The sequence below is a fragment of the Gigantopelta aegis genome, chromosome 8, assembly GCF_016097555.1.
Source record: "Gigantopelta aegis isolate Gae_Host chromosome 8, Gae_host_genome, whole genome shotgun sequence".
Taxonomy (NCBI): domain Eukaryota; kingdom Metazoa; phylum Mollusca; class Gastropoda; order Neomphalida; family Peltospiridae; genus Gigantopelta; species Gigantopelta aegis.
Genome location: NC_054706.1, coordinates 29,351,744 through 29,370,661, shown reverse-complemented (window position 1 = coordinate 29,370,661; position 18,918 = coordinate 29,351,744). Strand labels below are relative to the sequence as shown.

Genomic DNA, 18,918 nt, shown 5'->3' with positions numbered 1-18,918 from the left:
GCCGGTTTTAGAGAAGAATGCTGGTAGTGTGCACCCCCTACACGAAGTGCAAGTTTGTTTTGTTTAACGACACCACTAGAGCACATTAACTTGTTATTCATCGGCTATTGGATGTCAAACATTTGGTAATTTCAACATAGTCTTAGAGAGGAAACCCGCTACATTTTTCCATTAGTAGCAAGAGATCTTTTATATGCACCATCCCATAGATAGGCCTTTGATGTACCAGTCGTGGTGCACTGGCTGGAACGAAAAATAGCCCAATGGGCCCACCGACGGGGATCGATCCTAGACCGACCGCGCATCAAGCGAGCGCTTTACCACTGGGTTATATCCCGTCCTACCCGAAGGTAATGTGAATCCAATTGTTCTGTGACGCAGACGTTAACTTCAAGCGCGAGCGTCAGAAACAAAACGAGTTTTAGTCAGTAAAGACATTTTAATTTATTTTAAACCTGACTTTTAAAGAATGTATGAAGTACATATTGCGTTCGTGTCCGTTAGATACCATTGATATCACTTTTAATACTTATATATACGTTTAAAAAACCCACCCCAAAACCCCAACAAAACAAAATACTCTCATTGTAAGACAAAAGGTACCCAACGACCATTCATTTCCTTGCAACGGGTTTCCTCTCTCATTATCTGTATATCCGACGCCATATAACTGTAAATAAAATGTGATGAGTGCGTCGTTAAATAAAACATTTCTTTCTTTCCTTCCAAAAGCGTACGCGACGAGGGGGGGGGGGGGCAGGGGCAGGGGCAGGGGACAACAATGATAGAGATATTCGGGCAAGATGTGCAAAACTGAGACCTTGTTACCATGTATTTCCATCATTGTACCCTATAATAGCTGTTTGGTAGTAATGCTAATATGAATAAATATTGTTATCCAGATTAGGGCATTTTCGTTTAATTCGGGCAAAAACCAGCCTACCCCCTACACAAAAAGGGAGCCCGTACGCCTATGCTTCCTTCATTCCTTTATTCGTTCCCGCCCCTACCCCACACATGATAAATTCTGGAAGGCCCCTAAACCTACATCCCACTCACGTTGTTTGATACAAGACGGTTAACACGCGTTGTTTACTCCCCGGAGCTATTACCTACGGAACGTCGTGCCGTGTTTATGTCAGTATAGGTCACAATGTCGCACGCTGGCCTCCCTCACCGCTGAATCGACTCGACACAAACACCGGCAAGTGCGGCGGGCGTGGCTTTCACTTAAAAACGGGATATTACGTTGGAAGGTGTCGAAATGACATGATCAGCAAATCATATTAAAAAAAATGTTTTTAGCCTACCTGATCGATATTTATGAAAGCTGTCCGTTCGTTCGTTCGCTCGCTCGCTCGCTCGCTCGTCCGCCCGCCCGCTCGCTCACTCACCCACTCACCCACCCACTCACTCACTCATTCACTCATTCACTCACCAAACAACTCATCCACCCCAAAACCCCTTCCTTCCTTCTTTCTTTCCTTCCTTCCTACCTTCCTTCATTCGTCCATCATCCATCCATCCATCTATTCATCTGTCCATTAATTAATTCATTCATTCATTTGCCCGTCCATCCATACATCCCCCATTTATATTCAGTTAAGGTTAAATTACACTCCCCATGGTTTGTGCTGTCCTGTCTGAAGGAAAGGAGATATAAACAACCCTCGCCAGTACTCAGTTTAACTGTCCCGGTCAGACAGCCCAGATAGCTGAGGTTGTTGCCCAGGACAGCGTGCTTGAACCTTAATTGGATATAAGCACGAAAATACGTTAAAATGAATGAACGAATGAATGAATGAATACTCAGTTTAACATATCCCATAGATAGTATTCCCATATATATATATATATATATAATATATATATATATATATATATATATATATATATATATATACATCACTGTTTTATATATATTATATTAGATAACTAAAAGCAATAGTTTAGCCGCTAGATTAGCGGTGTCTTCAAATCACACATTCCTTTGCCTTCTTTATTGCACGACCTCGCTCTGGGTTCTTACCCATCCCATACCAGTGTAAGCTGCGGTTCACGTACTAGATTAAGCAAACCCCACCGTGAACCAGGAAACGACTTTTCCTGCAATAAGAAACTTGGTATGCAACCTTACAGGACATAGCGTGTATGGGACAGTTTAATTATACAACTTACTAGATGTATCCCGCGCTACGCTCGATCAATTCTAGATACATTGTAGTTGCACAATACTCAGGTCCGTAACCTTATCAAAATCCTAGTGGGGGGAGGAGGGGGGGGGGGCACTACTTTGTATAAAGAAATGAAACACTGTACAAATTAAACCCTGAGATGTGTATGCTATTTTCTGGATTAAAAAAAAAAGATGAGATTCTCGGGTAGGGGTGCCCCCCCCCTGCCCCCCTGCCCCCCGGAGGGTACGACCCTGACGCTGGACTTTCTCTCACAAGGGGCGGGATTTATATCAGTCGGTTGAGTGCTCGCTTATACTGCTTGTTTCGCAGTATCGAACCACCTCGGTTACAATCCATTCAGCTAAAAAAAAAATTATCGTTCCAACCAGTGCTCCACAACTGGACAAAGGCCGTGGTATGTGTTTTCCTGTCTGTGCGTATAAAAGATCATTTGCTGCATTAGGAAAAATGTCAGAATTATTACCAAATGTTTGACATCCAATAGCCGATGATTAATTAATCAATGTGCTCCAGTGGTGTCGTAGACAAACACCCCCACTTTTGTCTCACAAATATAACCACGACGCCACCGAGGCCGGTGATGATTAGTAAAGCTGCACTCAGTACGACTCCCCGTTGACAGTGCGTGAAGCAAAACAACATAACCCCTCGCGCATGAACACATTAAAAATACACCCTCAAGTATACTGCTGTCTAGTTTCTGCATAAATTTACCCCGAATGAACAAATAACCATGCGCTATTTATTCCTGAACAAGAATGTGTAATGAGATAGAGTGGAAAGTTCCGTACACATTAAAAAAAAAAAAAAAAAAAAAAAAAAGAAGAAAAAAAGAGAGAAAAGAATCAAAACTAGAAATATATTTGTAAATTTGTGCACCACCAGCCATGAATATTCCGCCGTGTCGCGGATGAATAAAACATGGCCGCTGTTAAAAAGAATGGCGTCGAAAGAAACCTCGGCACTCGAGTATGGCTTATATTAATTAAATGACCCGGCTTAATGATAATTTGTGAAACCAAGCACCTTTACATATAGGTGAACGTGACGATAACTTTATTTATTAATCATGTTGACGTCAAAGGCTGAATAAACATCTTCGATGGTTATGCGTTTTGGCTTGCCATGGAAATCTTCTGGCACCATATATATTTTTTTAATTATGATGTTTTCAGTCACCCGAGTTCGACCGGTGACGTCTCGGTGTTTGCAGATATCATTAGTTTTCACATAGTAGTAGTGTTTATATAATTTGTCCATTTTGCCTGACACGCATGGCATCCAGGTGACAGTGTCTATCATAATGTTATGAATAAATTATTATTTAGTTATTCTGATATACTTTTATGTAGGTTAAATGGACCAGAACAATATTACATCAGTTTCTCTCATCCATAGCCATGCAAAACAGGCCTATTCCATGACGTCAGCCTATGCGGAATAAATCGGTCTTGCATGACCACGTGACTTTGAGCTGATATTAACATTGGGTGACGTCACGTAAACGGCAAAATAACGCAAGAAATGCTTTTTATATTTCAAATTAACAAATTTCAAATTAACAAATTATGTACCCTCGGGTGGAATAGCCCTTTCCCACATGGACACATATGAAGGATTCTTTAAATCTTCCATCTATCTATCTGTCTGCCTACCTGCCTACCCCCTATCTCTCTCTCTCTCTCTCTCTCTCTCTCTCTCTACCTACCTACCTACCTACCTACCTGAGAAACACACCAACCCACACACCCACCCATCTATCTATCTCTCTATCTGTATTTATTTTTGTTGAAAAATACTTTATTCAATCAATAATACTGTTGTCATATTCCACTTGTTATCGATCTTTTGGTCTATAATTAAATTGGCTTCGTAGCCTTAAATCTAGAAGAAAAAAAGAACTGTTCAAGCAACGCAATCTGTAAGACGCTGCCTTTAAGAAACGCTAAAATCAAACTATAGGATATGGTGGACGTTACCGTGGATGGTTGCAGTCCTATTATTCCTTTTATTATACTAGTATTTTTTTGTGGTTTTATTTTATTATTTTATTTGTATTTGATCAAGGGATGGATTACGCCGTCCCCTCCAGTGAGAGTAATATTTAGTAGCGTGTAGATTTAAACAGTTTTAATACTGCAGGTGTACGTGTTATTACGGTCTCGCGTCAGTAAAACGTTTTACATTATTGAAAGTGACACTACCACTTTAAGAAAAATTATATCACAGGTTAAATATGTGGAAAACCCAACATTATTGTTACCAGGATCTTCAAGCTGTTACAAACCTCGACACGCCTAAATAATAGCTGCGAGCAAATTTCTGTGATAAGCAGATGGCAACAGCATCTATTATAACGCATTCACAGTGATGGGACAGCTTGCCGTTAGTAATGTCACGACAGGTGAAAAAGGAATTCTGAGTTTAATCCGATGTATTGAGGAAACTAATGTACGCTGCCACGCGATGGGCATGCTGGGTAATGGAGGTGTAAACTTGGAACACGTTTGGGGGTCTCGCGGTATTTGATATTTGCCCATGGGATAAATTCTGTTTGCTCTACACGTGGAGAACGCGATTCATATTTCCCCAGTATGCAATGTCCCCTGGTCCGTTCTCAGGTCAACAGAGTAACGGCGATATCCAGTGGGTTACGAACATTGGTGTTCAAATCCAGCTAGAGGCTGGCTGCTGGGTTGCGTATTTTGGTGTTGAGTTCCGGGATCGGACGAATAGTGATTGCTACATTCTGGGATTTTAAAGAAGAGGTGTGGGACGTCTGTGATACTTACTTACTGATTATTAGACCTGAGATTTCCGTTCCTCGTCTGCGATGCTTCCATTACAGGTACGATTGTCGTTAAAACAGCACGCAAAACAAACAAAACCATAAAATGACGTGACGTGAAGTGATGTTATTTTGTTTAGTAAAATTTTATATCGTATGTTGTTTTATTCGTATATGCCGTAAGGCATACGGAAATGAACGAATTGAAATTGTGACGCGACGTGACGTAACGTAACGTAACGTCACGTCACATATTTACATGATATAGCATAGCATAGCATAGCATAACAATTTATTGATTGCATGTAAATGTATCTTATTCATGCTTGTGGTATGTGGAAAAGTGCATATAAAAGATCCCTTGCTGCTAATGAAAAATACATTTAGCGGGTTTCCTCTGAAAGGGGCGGGACATAACCCAGTGGTAAAGCGCTCGCTTGATGTGCGGTTGGTTTGGGATCGATCCCCGTCGGTTGGCCCATTGGGCTATTTCTCGTTCCAACCAGTACACTACGATTGGTATATCAAAGGCCGTGGTATGTGCTATCCTGTCTGTGGAATTGCGCATTTTAAAGATATCTTGCTACTAATGAAAAAAAATTGACGGGTTTCCTCTCTAAGACTAGATGTCAAAATTACCAAATGTTTGATATCCAATATCCGATGGTTAATAAATCAGTGTTCTCTAGTTGTGTCGTTAAACAAAACAAACTTCTATTTTTTTTCCTCTAAAGACAACGTATCAGAATTATTAAATGTTTGACATCCATTAACCGATGATTAATAAAATCAATGTGCTCTTGTGACGTCATTGAACAAAACAAACAATAATTTTTGAAAAATATAATATGATTGTCATTAAATAACTCGTAGTTATAACAAAAAAAATTGTCATGGAAGTACACGCGTTTTTACTGAAGAAAATATTTCTATGTAATCGATACATATGTGTCATTTGGTCGACTTGAAAGTTTTCATATTGGTCTGAAAACAGAATGTATCTTTGATAATATTACCATGTATGTGTTCTGTGAACACTTTGTGAACTACTGTTACTGCTATTAATTTTATCCTGCAAACACTGTTTCTATTGACAGAATGTTATAATGACGGATAAAGCAAAATCTATGACTTTTGACATCACTCGTGTGACGCCACACGCATAGCTACATTACAAAATCGTTCATTTGACCTCTAGGTCATCGTACAATGTGGCAGAAGTAACAGAAATAATAGCTTTTCCCCCGTAATGTTTATGTTCTGCAGGATAAAGATAATAACTAGTTAATGACGTACAGGCCTCGGTGGCGTCGTGGTTAGGCCATCGGTCTACAGGCTGGTAGGTACTGGGTTCGGATCCCAGTCGACGCATGGGATTTTTAATCCAAATACCTACTCCAAACCCTGAGTGAGTGCTCTGCAAGGTTCAATGGGTAGGTCTAAACCACTTGCACCAACCAGTGATCCATAAATGGTTCAACAAAGGCCATGGTCTGTGCTATCCTGCCTGTGGGAAGCGCAAATAAAAGATCCCTTGCTGCTAATCGGAAAGAGTAGCCCATGTAGTGGCGACAGCGGGTTTCCTCTCAAAATCTGTGTGGTCCTTTACCATATGTCTGACGCCATATAACCGTAAATAAAATGTGTTGAGTGCGTCGTTAAATAAAACATTTCTTTCTTTTTTTAGTTAATGACGTCGGATATCTGCTTTATCCTGTTCTGGCCGAATGAGAAATTCCGCTTGGCAAAGCCTCGCAGAATTTCCCATTCTTACATTCACAGGATAAAGCAGATATGGGACGTCATTAACTAGTTTTTTTATTTATTTATTAGTATTACATACATTGGTTGGAATATTAGTGTTATCAGTTACTAGTCAAGTCAACAACAATTTTTACTTTATACATGTACATATATCACCACAGTACCAATTTCTCACACAAAATAAAATGGCTCATGGTCGTTTGCTTAATATACGTACCCTGCTCAGTTTTGTTGAGTGTATATATGATGCTAACATGACCTCTATTTTCACTCCTTAATGTTTTATATTTATTACACTATAGTATTAGAGTATGAAGCAATCAAGCAGGGGAGATTAAGACATATATTACTGGGGATATAACATCGCACGAGTGCTCTCCCTTGATCACGTGAATTATACTTCAATTATTTGGGAGATTTTAAAATGACCTTGTAAAAAGGATGATATCTTAATGTAGTGACCACTTTAGCAGATGTGATCACTGTATATATATTTGCTCCTTTAAATTTTCTATTTTCCTTAATTTTTTGGTTGGACTGACGTTTAATACAATATGACAAACCCCACACCCCCCTTTCCCTTCCCTGTGTCTAATCCATACCAGGACACGGTAATGTAGAGGCGGATCTAAGGGGGGGGGTGGGGGGGTGGGGGGGTGGGTGTTAGCAGTTATAATTTTGTTATATATTAATTTTCTTTTTCTTCTTCCGCCTCATGTCATAAGGCTCTCCCCTAAATGGATTTTCTAGATCCGCCACTGTTAGGAGTCGTTTTTTCATCAAGACAAACAAACAAACAAGTAAACAAACAAACAAACAAAAGGAAAGAAGAAGAAGAAGAAGAAGGCACTACTGAACTAAAAATGGGACTTATTTGTTCACCTCCCTCCCCCCACGCGATGTACATACTCCCCCCCCCCCCCCCCCCCCCCCCCCCCCCCCCCCCCCGTCCTGAACTCCGCTCGGTTTGGCCTTGGAACTCTAGATCAAATAACCTAAGCGACCCTCAACCAGACATGAGTCACACTGACACGGACTTCGACTGGAGTTTCCAGTTTTAGGAACCGGACGGTGGATTCCTAGAAATGGCGTGTTTTCTTAGCCTACTTATTTACACAAACAACTCGGCATGTTTACTTTGTTTCTTCGTGTATTAAATGTTTATCCGTGTTACCATTATCACTGAACTGCTCATAAAGTCAAACAAAAGTGGTGATGGTTATAAGGGAGTTGGCCAGTTTAATAAGAAAAGAAAGATGATTTTAGAAATGGCTTATGATGGAAGTAAAACGCTAGAGAGTTCCCGCTTTGACGCGCCCACTAGTTATTTGCTTTTTAGAGTTATCTGCCTTCGTCCAGTTTTCTTATTCACGCGCCATTTAAAAATCAAACTAAGCCAAAGGAACCCAAATGGCCGTTTCACAAAAGGTCTATCAACTCACTGTTGTAAATGAAGTTGTCTTCGGTGTTATACTTGAATTACTAGAGACTGATTTTATATGTGGGTTAATAAACGAATACAGTTAAACCCAGGCCCGTATGAATTATATCTGGAGGTGTTGTGTGTGTGTGTGTGGGGGGGGGGGGGGGGGGGGGCGAGGGGCACAGTCTCTAGTGGGGGGGGGAAAACCCCAGAAACCCGAAACCCCCGAACCCCCCCCCCAACAAGACAAAGACCTACGGGCCTAAAACGTGTCTATAGACTCCGCTAGATCGAACAAGTTCCCACTGCTGGTATAATGTTAACATTTTCTAATAAAACTGACAGATCCAGAAACAGTGTATCAACAAACCCAGGCAGAACACGTCTAAAAATAATAATGTGGCCTACAATAGTATAAAGAACGGTAGTGGTTTGTTGGTGTGTTTTTTGTTTGTTTTTGTTTTTGTTTTTGTTTTTTATATTGGCAACCCTATTTTTTGGGGTTCTCTCTCACTCTCCAGAAAATCACATTTCCATATTTATTTTATTTTACACTCCCTTCAATCTGTAGCATTCATTGCATAACACCTGTACGCTAAATAAAAGTAACGGTACTTGTATTGATTTATGTACAAAATATATCACCGTTGTGTTTTCCTACCAATCTGGGCAGCAGTTGCTGTTACAGCCTTATCTCTGAACAATGAACTATGACGCGGATATTCCTCATCTGATACTGTGCAACTTATATACATGCCATCCACATAACCTATACAAAGTGCACATGAAGGCGATATGTAAGCATTTGCATATCAAAGGTATACACTATCTAGATTAATAGAATACATCACCTTGAGGCAATTCTAACCGGAATATTGTGATTGGTGTACAAGGTATTGTTTATAACACACATGGGGCGTGCCTAGTTTGAACATGGGCGGATTCGAATAACAACTTAGCGGACCCTTTTGCATTTTCGCTGGAACTACATGAATAGCGTACCGGTAATGTATTGCACTGTCAACAACAAACAAACAAACAAACAAAACAAGAAAAAAGAAAAAAGGAGAAGGTTTTAGACTCAACGAGGTGGATGGAAGGGGGTATCCGTCCGGACCCCTCCAGTCTACTACCCTGACACCCATGATTGTTCATAGGTATACTAAATCAATCTGATTTGAAAATACGTCTTACTGTCCACGTCGCGTTAAGGTCGCCACTACGGGCGGAATTTAAAAAACCCCGTTTGTTTTGTTTGATGACAGCACTAGAGCACATTGATGTATTAATCATCAACTATTGGATGTCAAATTTTTGATAATTCTGACATATAGTCTTAGAGAGAAAACCCGCTACATTTTCCCCATTAACTGATGTTTAGGATCTTTTGTAAGCACTTTCTCACAGACAGGGCAGCACATACCACGGCCTTTGATATACTAGGTTGAGATGTAGCTCAGTAGTGAAGCGCTCGCCCGAGGTGCGATGGATCACAAGGTTGATCGCCTCCATGGAATTGGGGTGTCCTCCCTCCTAACAAGTGCCCCAGCAGAACTGGTACCCCAAATACCGTGGTATGCACTGTCCTGTCCATGAGGAAAGTGCATATGAGGAAAATGAGGAAAGTCCATGAGGTCATGGGATCGAGCCATCTCAGTGGACCCATTCTCTGATTGTGTTTTACTTCGTCCCAACCAGTGCCCAACGACTGGTATATCAATGGCAGTGGTATGTGCTGCCCTGTTTGTGGAAAAGTGTATATAAAAGATTCCTTGCTGCTAATGGAAAAACGTAACGGGTTTCCTCTTGAAGACTAGAAGTCAAAATTACCAAATGTTTGACATGCAATAGCCGATGATTACCAAACCAATGTGTTCCAGTAGTGTCGTTAAATAAAAATAACTTTTAACTTTCATTCCGAATGCTTAATACTAGGCTCAGACTGTCAACTGTCACGGTGGAGATGTAATCTCCCTCACTCCCAACTTACGACGGGTGGCTCAGATTAACAAAATAATCGGTCGTAGAAGTGGAAAGTCGGTAGAAGTCGTGAGATCGACGAGTTGGCCAACTCCGTCGTGACAGTTGGTAGTCCTGAGCCTATTATAAAGCTAGTGGGTGGTTTGCTCATGGGATAACACTGGTTTTGTTCAGGCCTGTTAATGGATATCCCCAAAGCGCGACATCAATTTAAAAATGTAACACATGTTAAACATTGTTTCGGATGGATGTACGGACTATGAAAGGAAAATATGTGTGCTTACTCGTTTCATTTGCCCTTGTCTAATTACCCATAATTTTTTAATTAGAATAACATTAACCCAACAACACTTTGAAACAGTGTATACTGAGCAACAACAAAAAAAAAAAAAAAAAAAAAAAAAAAAAAAAAAAAAAAAAAACCCAACCCAAGAAACAAACAACAACACAACATGCACATAATCCCTTTAGTGTAAATTAGCATATGTCATATCAGGGCCGTAGCTAGGATTTTTTGTTTGGGGGGGGGGGGCAACTGGGGGGCAACAGTTAAGAAGAGAATTTTCTTTAAGTTTCTTTAACGCTTTCCGGATTTTTTTCGGGGGAGGGGGGGCAACTGCCCACCTTCCCCCCCCCCCCCCCCAGCTAGCTACGGCCCTGCATATGTCATATTAATTAAACACCGTGTCACTGGGCATAAGCCCCATAGTGTCATTTATGATATGTCGTATTAACTAACTACACTGTACACAATCCTCATAGTGTGAATTATCACATGTCGTATTAAATACCCATAATGTAAATGATCATATATCGTATTAAATATCCATAGTGTAAATGATCATATATTGTATTAAATACCCATAGTGTAAATGATCATATATCGTATTAAATTAAATATCCATAGTGTAAATGATCATATATTGTATTAAATACCCATAGTGTAAATGATCATATATCGTATTAAATACCCATAGTGTAAATGATCACATATCGTATTAAATACCCATAGTGTAAATGATCACATGTCGTATTAAATACCCATAGCGTGAATGATCACATGTCGTATTAAATACCCATAGCGTGAATGATCACATGTCGTATTAAATACCCATAGCGTAAATGATCACATGTCGTATTAAATACCCATAGCGTAAATGATCGGATATCGTATTAAATACCCATAGTGTAAATGATCCATAGTGTAAATGATCATATATCGTATTAAATACCCATAGTGTAAATGATCATATATCGTATTAAATACCCATAGTGTAAATGATCATATATCGTATTAAATATCCATAGTGTAAATGATCACATGTCGTATTAAATATCCATAGCGTAAATTATCATATATCTTATTAAATACCCATAGTGTAATTTATCATGCTTCTGTGAAATGGAAAGAAATATTTGACAGGAAAGAAATTGTTTTTTTAACAATAGCCCAACTTTTTTTAACTACGCGAATTTAGATGTCTAGCATATGCTAAATTTGACAAAGTTCCAGACAGGGAGAGAAGAAACCCGTGTTTGCCTCATAACCTGCTCTTTATATATGATATGATTTTTTTTTTTTTCGCATGTATTAATGTTTTTCGTACAGGACGATAATTTATTTATTTATTATAATTTTTTTTTGATTTTTTTTTGTTTGAATTTTTTTTTCATCGCCTTCTTGAAGATTTTCTTTTCCCACTAGATTAATTCCATTTTCTCAACAAACCCCCCAACCCCCACCCCCCCCCCCCCCCCCCCCCCCCCCCCCCCCCGCCAAAAAAACAACAAAAAACATTCAAGAATTGGTTGATTATATATCCGTCTTGTCATTCGTCGTTTGACATTTCAAATCATTGGATTTACTATCTCACTAATCTGGAAGTCTTTTCAGGGACAATTTGGAATCCACGGTGCTCAGATTTATATTCCGAAAAGCGTGCGATAGGCGAAAGAAGTCGATTTAGCGTTAAAAAGAAACGAAGGTTAAAATTAATCAGTTTTAGTTAAAAGCGACCACGCCGTCGCTCACCCGGCTCTTCCCATGCCCCCTTCATCAAGCGGATTGTTGTTATTTCTTTATACCCTATCACGTCAGAAACATAGCGGGTAATTCGCGTTTCAAATCTATTTCGGAGCGTCGTTCTTCAAGGGAACGTAATTGTCTCCAAATTCTACTCGAATAGCTAAGAAATTGTCTGACGTGCTCAGCATGGCTATAGCGTTCAAATCAACTCCCAAGAAAGGAATTTGAAAAAAAAGGAGAAAGAGAAAGAAAGGAAGGGAAAAGCGTATTGAAGAAATGAGAAAAAAATGTAGTTGTTAGAAATCAGAATGATGCTGTTAAGAAGATGAAGCCTCCGCAAATGACATCGATGAATTTATATTTTGGCGCCGTATGGGGGAGTATTAGAGCAATCAGCTAATAGTACATTCGTCTGAAGGAAAATAAAAGAAAAGGAAAGGGAAGCGATGTTTGTTTAATAATATCTAAGTACATTTTAAATTACGGCATGCTGTCTGAAATAGTGCTATTTTAACACAAACACACACACACAAACACACACACACACACACACAGAGAGAGAGAGAGAGAGAGAGAGAGAGGAGAGAGAGAGAGAGAGAGAGAGAGAGAGAGAGTATTACCTGTCTACTTCCAAGTCAGCATGCACACTCACTCGCTCTCTCTCTCTCTCTCTCTCTCTCTCTCTCTCTCTCTCTCTCTCTCTCTCTCTCTTTCTCTCTCTCTCTCTCTCTCTCCCTGTGTATGTATGTATGTATGTATGTATGTATGTATGTATACATTAATATATATGGTATGTGTACCTGTCAAAATCGACCCCATTATGTCGTTCAGTAGGCCACTGCATTCGGTTATTATTATTTTCTAAAAAAAACTTTTTTTCTCATCTTATCTGAAGTTGAAATCGTGTGTTTTGCCAACCTATGTGCTAAACTCGGGTGTACTTGTACACACATTCGTGCTTTATAAGTCAGCACGACTGTAACAGATGGGCCCTTGTATCCACATGTGTGTCGATAAACATATGTAGGTTCCCACCAAAGTACGGACGGGAGCAAAAGCCCGGGCATGTCATCGTAACAACGACAACAATAGAACGTTTAATAAGTGTTGACTATCTACCGCCTTGGCATAGTCTACATTCGAGGAGTCAACATTTTGCTCACAAAGTGTTCGTATGGATTTCGGATTTTTCCGGCAACATGTGCCGTAATATTAATAACAGACCTGCAGTAATCTGGATTTGTAAAGGTAAAATAAATATAAGTTGTTGTGGTGATGGTGTTGGTGGTGAGGGGGCGAAGAAGGGGGGTGGTTGGTGAGGCCCTGTGGTTACCCTACAGAATACACTTCAGTTACACGGGTAGAAATTACTGTTGCCACGTTTTAAGCCATGATTGTGTATGCCTACGTACTGGCCTGCTTCCCAACCTGCGTACCAACGTCCTTTCCGTGTTTACATCATCCACTGTTCCGACTGCCTACACCCTCAACTATGGCCCTGCTTGCGTCCTTGCTTTGATTTCCATGCGGATGACCCTACCGACAGCATTCTCGTTTGCTTTCCCTGCCGTTGACCTTTATTTGCTTTGCCTGCCTTTGACCCTTACCAGTAGCATCCCCGTTTGCTTTTCCCGCTTCCAACCTTACTACCTTCGGTATCCTCATTTGCCTTCCCTGACTCTGACCCTACAGAATTCTCATTTGCTTCCCCTGCCTGTAAATCTACAAACAGTATCCTCATTTTCTTTTTCTGCCTCTGACCTTACCTGCAGCTTCCTCGTTTGCTTTTCATACATTCAGCATTCTTGTTTGCTTTCCCTTCCTATAACATTTCCGTTTGCTTTCCCTACCTATAGCATTCCATTTTGCTGTCCCTACCTACAGCATTCCCATTTACTTTCCCTACCTACAGCATTCCCGTTTGCTTTCCCTACCTATAGCATTCCCTTTTGCTGTCCCTACCTACATTATTCCTGTTTGCTTTCCCTACCTACAACGTTCCCGTTTGCTTTCCCTTCCTATAGCATTTCCGTTTGCTTTCCCTACCTACAGCATTCCCGTTTGCTTTCCCCACCTATAGCATTCTCGTTTGCTTTCCCTACCTATAGCATTCCCGTTTGCTTTCCATACATACAACATTCCCGTTTGCTTTCCATACATACGACATTCCCGTTTTCTGTCCCTACCTACAGCATTCCTGTTTGCTTTCCCTACCTACAACGTTCCCGTTTGCTTTCCCTTCCTATAGCATTTCCGTTTGCTTTCCCTACCTACAGCATTCCCGTTTGCTTTCCCCACCTATAGCATTCTCGTTTGCTTTCCCTACCTATAGCATTCCCGTTTGCTTTCCATACATACAACATTCCCGTTTGCTTTCCATACATACGACATTCCCGTTTGCTGTCCCTACCTACAGCATTCCCGTTTGCATTCCATACATACAACATTCTCATTTGCTTTCTATACATACAGCATTCCTGTTTAGTTTCCATACACACAACATTCCCGTTTGCAGTTCCTACCCACAACATTTTCGCTTGCTTTCCCTACCCACAACATTTTCGCTTGCTTTCCCTACCCACAACATTTTCGTTTACTTTCCCTACCCACAACATTCCCGTTTGCTTTCCCTACCCACAACGTTTTCGTTTGCTTTTCCAACTTCTGACCCTAACTGCAACATCTTCATTTGCTTTACATACCCCTGACCTTCTGCATTCCCATTTACTTCCCCTGCCTGTAAATATTCCCGCAAGGTCCTGATTTGCTTTTCCAGCCAGTCTGCTCGGCCTGTTCTCTGTTCATATGTTTACAGCATTTAACCGGCTAGTAGTATCAAATGGAATATATTTGTTAAGAGATACATTTTTGTTGTTGTGTGTGCTTATGTAACAGGTGCACAGCGAATAAGCCACAACAGAAACACCATTATCCAGAGATATAGTTTTCAATCAGGCAACAGATGCGGACTCGAATGTGCCATCCTGGATAATCTGTTTCGGTGAATCGCTTGCAAAGGTTGCTCGATACACGTGCGTTTGGATGTTGTTAATTTTTCTGTCACTATGTAAGTCGGAGTTTACTTTTTACCCCTTATAGAAAGCAATTATGCTGTTATTCCCGACTCGAGGTGAAGAAAGGATGACAACATTTCACAAATCTTCTGCCATCTTCTGTTCACATTACATTCATATTTGTAACTCGGTGTAAAGGTCGTAACACACGATCCGACTTTTATGGCGCCACAAGGGGGAAAACATGTTGCGCCACAAATGTTGAAGCGCAATGTTGCTAAATGAATGGACGTGCACCAACGTTTTGCGGCATGGGCCAACAAGCCCAGAAACAGGACCAGCACATACGATTCAGCGACTGTGGCGCAACATTTTGCGTTTGTGGCGCCACAAATGTTAAAGCGCGTGTGTACCAACCTTGTAGGAACGTTGTGTTTAAATGTGTGCTGTGACAATTATTGATGAACATTGTAAAGGCTATTCATTGCATTGCAAAGACTGTTACACTGTAAATACTACGCTTTGCCATATAGCGAAAATCTAACACATTGTAAAGACTTTACAGTACACTGCAAAGATTACCTAGTGCATTGTAAAGACTGGACTGTTTAATGAACTGTAAGGACTATCCAGTGAACCGAAAAAACAACAACTATTCATTGCACTGTAATGATATTCATTGCATTCTGAAGACTATCCACTTCACCGTAAATGCTATTCAAATGCAGAGACTATTCAGTGAAGCGAAACGGTTATCCATTGCACTGTAAAGACTATTCAGTGAATCGTCATAAAAACCTATTCAGTATGCCACAATGAATATCCACTGCACATTGCAGACTATTCAGTGCATTGCATTGGCTATCCAATGCACTGTAACTACCATAAAGGGTGTCAAATACGCTGCGAACGTTATCGCTATTCACTACATGGTAAAGTGAACTGTAAAGGCTATCCACTACATTCTAGAAACTATACATTACATTGTACGGGGGTCGGATTTAGCTCAGTCGGTTGAGTGGTCGCTTGAGGTGCTTGCGTCGCAGGATCGAACCTCCACTGTGGATCCATTCAACTGATTTGGGGTTTTCTCGTTCCAACAACTGGACAAAAACCGAGGTATGTGCTTTCCTGTCTATGGGAAAGTGCATATAAAAGATCCATTGCTGCATTAGGAAAAATGTAGCGGATGACTGTGTCACAATTATTACCAAATGTTTGACATCCAATAGACGATGACAAATTAATCAATGTGCTCCAGTGGTGTCGTTAACCAAAACAAACTTTAACATTTTACATTGCTTAATCAAGGTCAGGGGTGTCAAACCGACAGTTATGTCGTTAAACAAGAAGCACTTACCCCAATCATCTATTCTTAGCACCCCTGCGCGTGCTGTAACCTCACCGTGGTGCAGGGGTGTAACATTCTCTTTGAGAATGGCCAATACAGCACAAATTGAAATTTTGAGTAAAAGTCAGTATCAATCTGTGATATTTGTATTTTTGCACAGTTCTTTACACTGTTTTTATTTAAATCTTGAATTTTTATATTGATATTGATCATCACCTTATTTGTTTGCATTACCATAGTTTAACACCCAATAGCCGATGCATTTTTCGTGCTGGGGTGTCGTTAAACATTCATTCATTCTATTCTTAGCAAACGAGAAAAGCTACAAATGCGAATACTGGCATGTCGCTTGTTAGCCCGAGTACTCTGACTGTAAGAGAGCTAGACGAACATTTGGACATAAATACGTTCTATTTATGTCCAAATGTCCGTCTAGCTCTCTTACAGTCAGAGTACTCGGGCTAGTCGCTTGTATGTTAACAGTAAATGACACACTTATTGTAAAACACTGAAATGTATTGATTTGCGCACGAGACGAACGTGACATGACTACTAGGATCACTGGCATGTTGTCAGCTGTCACCCAGCTGTCTCCAGGTGTCAACTCTACAGGCCGCTATACACAGTGATACTCTTACACAGGTTCATTTGGGTAAACCAGTGCATGTATTAACCGGGGTGTTTTCTGATTATATGCCGTGTAGTTATCTAACAGTGCATATCTCTGTATCTATGTGCATCTCTCTCTCTCTCTCTCTCTCTCTCTCTCTCTCTCTCTCTCTCTCTCTCTCTCTCTCTCTCTCGCGCGCGCGCGCGCGCGCGTGTGTGTGTGTGTGTGTCTGCCTCTGCCACTCTCTCTGCCTATCTCCGTGTGTGTGTCTGTGTTCGTGCGTCTGTCTGTCCTTTGTGTGCGTCTCTCTCTCTCTCTCTCTCTCTCTCTCTCTCTCTCTCTCTCTCTCTCTCTCTCTCTCTCTCTCTCTCTTGAGAAACTTTCGCAATTTTACGATCTCACGGTGCAGTGCAAAACGACTTGCAAAGACGATGCTAGGTTACTTAACTAGGAGATATTTGTGAATTAGGACCCCTTTAAAAAACCCCACCCCAACACACATTTTAGGTGCACCGGCTTCTAAAACTACAAACTTTTGCTGGTAAATGTTTCCATAATCCCGAAACTCAGGAACTTCAAATCCAATGTAAGTTTCCTCTGAATGTCATATACCATAAATTAATTGATTTTTTTTTAGTAGTTGTAGTATGCAGGCGATATAAAACTGTTCTCTTATTTAAAACCGCAATTTCCTAATATATTCCGCTAATTATGTCGTCTTGCTAGTAATGTCAAATGTTTAATAATATAATTGCTTTATTGCTAGGGAGCTTGGAAGGCAATCGCTTATTTTTCAACCCACTACATCCGAAACGTTTGACAAACAAGAGGGCGGGCCCATAGGGAGGGACGGTATTCGCTGCCGTTCCTACGTCACAGAAAAGATATATCAACTCTCACTTTGCATGTCACGCCGATAAACGGTTATAGCCTGAGCGAAATGCACAATGTCAACACGCCTGTTTACCTCCCAATGCCCACGAAGCCCGCATTCGGCGCAGGCTAGCTTTTACTATGTTGCAGTTCAATAGTGAACCATTGTCGTTGGATCATCGGTTCCATTTACTGTTAGTATCTGCTGTGACGTCAGAGCGATACGATGGCGCGATTGGTCTATTGGCAGCTATCGATCAATTATTAAAATAAGGCTAGATTGTGTGGGTATTATACAGTTTTTCAAGAACACAAAGTGAGTGACGGCAAACACTGTCAGCCTCTCATGTGAATTCTATTCACAAGGACCGTACTAAACGCCGTATCAGTCAGTGGATTGACTACGTCCACATTCAGCACGGTAAGCGATTTTAATTATTAATATTTTCTATATTTCAATTCAGAACTTTTTGTTTTTCGTGTCGCGTTGAACTCTTGGGGAGTGCACTTACATGCTTAATTAACTTTTTCTTTTAAAAACAAACTGAGGTTTCATCATCACAAATACACTAAATTTTATAATAATATTAACAGCTACATGTATCCACGTTGTCATTGAAAAAAAGGATATATTTTGAAGGGAGATAACGAGAATAGGATTTATGTTGCTAAAGGATGCTAGAAGTTAGAACCAAAATATTTCGGTAGCGGCGAGGGGGCTGTTTTCGCGGCGGTGTACTCAGCGTTAAACTTTGGAGGACACATAGAAATGGAAAGAGGGGATGGGGGGGGGGGGGGGGGGGGGGGGGGGGGGGGGGGGGGGGGGGGGGGGGGGTTGCAAGTACCAATAGCGTAGACTAATGTTCCTCTTGATATATTACTTTTTTTTAG

At 40.6% G+C, this 18,918-nt stretch overlaps 2 protein-coding genes across 4 annotated transcripts in view; one reads left to right on the top strand and one right to left on the bottom strand.

Annotated features, from left to right (window-relative positions):
- The window catches only part of LOC121378368 (neurogenin-1-like), a 78,434-nt gene that overhangs the window by 26,148 nt on the left and 33,368 nt on the right, over positions 1–18,918 (top strand). Inside the window, exon 1 of one of the 3 annotated variants that reach the window (XM_041506507.1) lies at positions 14,960–15,246. The exons of 1 other annotated variant lie outside the window; for it this stretch is intronic. The gene's annotated coding sequence lies outside the window, so the exon portion shown is untranslated. Of the gene's footprint in view, positions 1–14,959; positions 15,247–17,491; positions 18,449–18,918 lie in introns of those variants that run through there. One more of the 3 variants, XM_041506506.1, reaches the window with a different exon arrangement.
- Positions 1–18,918, bottom strand: part of LOC121379602 (protein PFC0760c-like) — a 69,179-nt gene that overhangs the window by 38,736 nt on the left and 11,525 nt on the right. The gene's annotated exons all lie outside the window — the stretch shown is intronic.